The sequence below is a fragment of the Mus caroli genome, chromosome 8, assembly GCF_900094665.2.
Source record: "Mus caroli chromosome 8, CAROLI_EIJ_v1.1, whole genome shotgun sequence".
NCBI lineage: Eukaryota > Metazoa > Chordata > Mammalia > Rodentia > Muridae > Mus > Mus caroli.
In genome coordinates, this window is record NC_034577.1 from 6,787,307 (window position 1) to 6,793,431 (window position 6,125).

The window sequence follows — 6,125 nt, forward strand, 5'->3', positions numbered from 1 at the left end:
CAAAGAAATATTACTAAGTAAAACTGTGTACAAACAGAGTTGTTGAGATTAAATTGTTACAAAGAACAAGCCAATGAAGTGTTTATTGGTCTATATGTCATCTGGCATGAACTAAACAGAATCTCATTTAGAGGAAATGATATATGTGAGTCCCAACTGTGATACATCAAGAACAAAATTTAGGACAAATTTGGAATTAAGTGGCTTTCCGGTTTCAATAAGTAGAGAGTAAATGTTCCCATGGCCTCTAGTAGGATCTGAGCATTCAGTTGCTTGAAGAGTCCCTGTTGGTTTCAGGCATAGGGAATGTGTCAACTTCACGTCCCTGATGATAAACAGCAATCACGATGTGCCTCATTTATTTTCTTGAAAGAAATGTCAGGATTTGCCTTGCAGTTTATGCTGCATAAATAATTTTTTGTTGGCCTAGGGGTTTTGCCCAACAGTAGAGTTCTAAGCTTGTAGGTAGAATGCCAGGGCTGGATGTCCATGCTGCAAAGAAAAGGTATTTTGGAGCTTGTGATGGTTGGCTTCATGGTCAAAGTCTGAAATAACCTGAGCAGGGAGTCTCAAGGAAGGAATGCATCTATGGGCGAGGTTGCCCTGGGGGGTGTCTGCACGGGGATCCTTTCACTGGGTTTATGGAGGTGGAAAGACCTCGAAACGTCAGTAGTACTATCCTAGGAGCTGGTCCCTGTCCTGAACCAAAGAGACAGACCCGAGAGCACACACAGATTTGCTGGCTTCAGACCACGGATGTGATGTGAGCAGCAACTTTAAACTCCCGAGGCCCTCTCTTCTCTAACTTGCTCTAGGAGGAGGATTTTGTCCTGGCAACTAGAAGAGAAAGTAAGACAAAGTAAGAGTGTCTTAGTCTGGAAGATTCTTCCGGAGTGAGAGAGAGTAGACAAGTGCTCACAGAGTAAGGCATGCGACATCTGGTGGTCAGGTGCAGGTGGGAGGTATGAGGCCATTCCACACACCAGCTTGCTTGCATACCATCAACATGCACATACACGTGAACACACAGATATAAACACTCACACAAATCTTTATGTCTCAGGCCATGATAATATTACCTCGTGTAAACGGCTTCTCCTGCATGAAGAGGAAATGTGTTTCCCTCCACTCTAAGTTTTACTCCCTTTACACACACCTGGTTCCTGACCCACAATTTGTCTCTTCATGGATATGAACTATTATTGATTCAATTGCATTAGTTTTTTTTTATCTTTAATAACCCACCCATTCCATTTTGTGTTGTCCTGATACTTCTGGATGTGGGACCATCCAGTGGACCATGATTGACGCCCCCCCCAGGGGCCACACCCTTAAAGAAAACCAACTCCTCCCCCTTAAGGTGCCATCTGCTATCAAAACCTCCTAAGCTATGGGTAGGACTATGGACCCTTCCGTGGGATGCTGACTGATTTGATCCTGTGCAGAAACAGCTACCATGAGATGGAGAGTGCTGTCATGCCCAGGAGAGATTGCTTTTCACTAATCCTCCCCTCCTCTGCTTCCTACAGTCCTTCAGCCCCTCTTCCTCAATGCTCACTGAGCACTGTGCATGGGTGTGGCATCTCTGTCTTGTCTGTGGCTGAGCCTCCACATTCATTTCCTCCCTGCATTTTGATACTATCCACAGATACTATCTGATGAGGACTGAGAGCTACACTAACCCCAACGCAGGACTCTTCTGCCTCTGGCTCTGCAGCAACCGCCGGAGCTATCTGGAGACTCCAATGTTCTTAAAATAAAGGATAACATCTAGTTGTTTTAAAATAATATTTAACATTTATGACTCCTAACACTATTCTTTGTTATATTAAAAAGTGAATCCAGGTTTCACTATTCCTAGCTTTTCATCTAAAAAGTTCATTTTAAGACCTACCACTCCCCATTCCTCTTTTCTTTTTCTTTTCTTTTCTTTTCTTTTCTTTTCTTTTCTTTTCTTTTCTTTTCTTTTCTTTTCTTCCTTCCTTCCTTCCTTCCTTCCTTCCTTTTCTTTCTCTCTCTTTCTCTTTCTTTCTTTCTTTCTTTCTTTCTTTCTTTCTTTCTTCCTTCCTTCCTTCCTTCCTTCTTTCCTTCCTTCCTTCCTTCCTTCCTTCCTCCCTCCCTCCCTCCCTCTTTCTCTCTCTCTCTCTTTCTTTCTTTCTTTTTTCTTCTTTTTTTTGTAGAATGAAATGCACACTCTGACATATTACAAAATCTGTGTCATGTTTGATGTTATCGTCTTGGTTCTGCACAGAAAAGCTCATGATAGGTATCCAGGGAGACCTAGTAACAAACACATCTCCATCTCTCCTCTTCATATGCACAGCTGAAAGCTGGAGCCATCTCTAAGAAGTAAAAACTGAAGAGTGAAACAGAACATTTTCAAGTATCTCAAGTGCACGCACTGGAAGGTTATATTTAATTCATATATATACGTTGTCATTTTAAATGCACAACATCACAGATGATATTTTTAGTGAACTGAGTTTCTCACTTGCTTTTTCACTCCACAAAACTAAGCTGATTTGCTATTCCTGAGGGCCTCAAACATTTTTAATAGAAGAAGCACAATTGCTTACACCACAGTGAGTTCCTTACGGATTTCCCACTGCCTATGCTACAGGCTAGACCTTATGGTGCTAATAAGAAATATCCTCTGATGTTTTCAAGAAACGTTTCCACCTTGTAAGCTAATCAGTTCCTTTGTTCTGATGAGACCCAGAATCACTCCTCGGTCACTGGGGTGGGTAATAAAAAACCGTCAGTCTTGATCTCACTGCCGATGTTTAACTTCAAAGTACAATAGAAATGGAAAACTGATGTGAAATCAGCTCTTGCAGGGAGGGGAGGATGCCTTTGTTCAGACCCAAACGGAATAATGGGTCAGCCTGACTCTGGACTGTCACAGGCATTTGAAGAACTCCAGCAAACCTGCCTTCTCACAGCCTACATACTTCAGTGAAAAATAAAATGATTCTTTCAAGGCATTTATAATTTGATTTAAACAATAGAAAAGCTTTACTTTCAGAAATATTGCATATATCAGCCTGCTAAGAAGCCTACATCCCTAGCTTTGAAAATGCCCCAGCATAAGAAAATAGTACATCCAAGTGCGGACATCTCAGTGCTGCAGTCCTGTGGCACACAGGCCTCCTCCTCAAAAGGGCATGGGGGAACAGAGCTTTTCTTTCATGATGAAAATAGAGAAGTCTCTGCATACGGACAGGATTAGGAAGCCTTGGCATCAAGGATATCATGCAAAGAAGACTGAGGTGCAAGCTGCTTAGAGGAGCATCGCTATGCGACCCAACCCCCATGCTACAATATCCCAAAGGCCAGCCCTTAGAACTGCGCTGCGAACTCCAGACATTGAGGTTTTGGTTGACCCTCCCTAGACAGGTGAACACTGGATAAACAGTCAACATGTCTGTCACCACAGACACAGTAGTCGTTTAAATCACTTCATATATCTATAGCTGGGCATTGCTGCTCTCGCAGATGTCTGTTTCTGCATGTCTGCTTGTTTGCGGCTCTGCAGGAAAGCTCACGCTGCTCCTCTCTGGAAGGTGTTCAGTCAGAAGTGCTAGCCGCTTTGCTGGATGTTCCCACAGATGGGCATGGAGCTGCTCTCACACAAACAATCCTGTATCGTTAACAATCCTGTGTCACTAATACTTTTCTAGACACAATTGACATCATTTCTACAATGACCCTCTTCACCCACTGTCTTAGTTAGGGTTTCCATTGATGTAAACAGAGACCATGACCAAGACAACTCTTATAAGGATAGAATTTCATTGGGGCTGGCTTAGAGGTTCAGAGTTTCAGTTCATTATAGTCAAGGTGGGAACATGGCAGCGTCCAGGTAGGCATGGTGCAGGAGGAGCTGAGAGCTCTATATCTTCATCTGAAGGCTTCCAGGAGGACACTAGCTTCCAGGCAGTTAGGACAAGGGTATTAAAGCCCACACCCACAGTGGCACACCTACTCCAACCAGGCCACACCTCCTAATAGTGCCACACCCTGGGCCAAGAGTATTCAAACCACCACAGCCCCTCTTTCCAATTGGGGCAACTAAAAAGAGGGTAAGAATAGTTTCCAAGGTCACGTGAACGTTGAGTGCAGGGGCATGCATATTAGCCTGCATGCCATTGCCTGCTGGGCTGGCCAGGCTGTGTGCTATGGGATCCACTGAGAGACTAGATAAAGCCTGTTGGCTTGGTGACAACAACTCAGTGTGTGCTCTCAGATGTGGTGAGGAAGGGCCTGGGCTATCATAAATACAGTCTTTGCAAATATAGCTTCTAGTCTTAACATTTTTTCGAATCAGCTTTCCTGAACCTTGGGAATTGGCCCAATGCCATAAAGCTCTGGGATCGAACCATGCCTGCAGTCACAAGAGCACTTGCTGTGTGCTACACTGTCCTTCAATGGACAGCTGCAGGGAAGACAAATGTGAGGAAAAAGTAGGAGACAGAGGTCAAAGAAGGAGGGAAGGCTATCTTTGAGGGGAAGGCATGAGAGCTGGTGGCTTAAGGTAGCTAGACAAGAGCATGCAGGCAGGAAGCAGGTCACATGCCTGCAGGCAGGAAGCAGAGAACCAGAACTGCTGACACTCAGCTCCTCTAGCCTTTTTATTCACTCCAGAACATATGCAATGGAGTGTATCCTTGCACTTCCAGAGTGAGACTTTCCCCCTCAGTTAACCTGTCTAGGCAACCCCCTCATTGGAATAGCCAAAGGCTTATCTCACAGGCAGTTCTAGCTTGTTAAATTTCTGATCTATATTGACCAGCATAACATCTAGGTGGAGCAACAGCAGATTTGGGAACTTCCACACCAAAAACTATTCGAGCAAACCCAGAAGACAAGATGAATATCAGCTCCTTCTGGAGAGGATGTTGCTGTGAACCTCTGCCTTGGGGAAGCTCCTTGCAGCATTCTGAGTTATAGCTGGCCATTGGGAAGTCTCTGCCCAAGTCTGTGGCAGGTCAGATTGCTTCCTGATGGATGTTCACACTTAATGCAGGGCAAAAAACTCCCTTCTGTCTCTGCATTGTTCTGGGAAAAGGGTCCCTGACCAGTGAGAGAATCCTCTTTCCTCTGAAGTGCCCTGCCGTGTGTGTGTGTGTGTGTGTGTGTGTGTGTGTGTGTGTGTGTGTGTTTGATAGCTTGGCATTCTCTGGCTGTGGAAATCCTCAATTGAGAAGATGCCTTCATTTAGGCAAGCCTGTAGGGCACTGTTTTAGTTAGGGTTTTATTACTGTGAACAGACACCCACCATGAACAAGACTACTCTCATAAGGACAACGTTAAATTGGGGCTGGCTCACAGGTTCAGAGGTTCAATCCACTGTCATCAAGGCAGGAGCATGGCAGCATCCAGGCAGGAATTGTGCAGGAGGAGCTGAGAGTTCTACATTTTCATCCGAATGCTGCTAGTAGAATACATACCTCTAGGCAACTAGGATTAGGGTTTTAAAGCCCACACCCACAGTGACACACCTACTCCAACAGGGCCACACCTTCTAATAGTGCCACACCCTGAGAAAAGTCTATACAAACCATCACAGGCACTTTCTTAGTGATTGATGGAGGAGGTCCCAGGCCATGGTGGGTAGCGCCACCCTGGGTTATATAAGAAAGCGGTCTGAGCAAATCATTTGGAGCAAGCCAATAACAGTATCCCTCCATAGCCTCTACATCAGCTCCTCCCTCCTGGGTTCTGTTTGAGTCCCTTCCTGATTTCCGTCTCTGATGAACAGTAGTGTGGAAACATAGCTAAATCAACCCTTCCCCCCCAGCTTGCCTTTGATTGAGGTTAGCACTGGTAGCCCTAACTAAGACATTGGCTGTGCAAGCTACCTCAACCTGAAGCCTACTGCCTAATTTTCTAGGAAAGATCAGAGTTTTATTTCACGTATCAACCCAGCAGACGGAGAGCAAAGAATATATGAGAAAGTAAGCACCAAAGACTGTCTTGGTTTCTTTTTCTTTTGCTGTGATCTAAACAAGAGGGACCTAAGGGATCTCATTCCAGCTCTCAGCTCTGGGTCACAGGCATCGTGGCTCATCCTGGCTCTCAGCTCTATGTCACAGGCATCGTGGCTCATCCTGGCTCTCAGCTCT

General features: G+C 44.9%; 1 protein-coding gene across 3 annotated transcripts in view; it reads left to right on the forward strand.

Annotated features, from left to right (window-relative positions):
• The window catches only part of Myo16 (myosin XVI), a 479,021-nt gene that overhangs the window by 199,131 nt on the left and 273,765 nt on the right, over positions 1 to 6,125 (forward strand). The window lies entirely within an intron of this gene.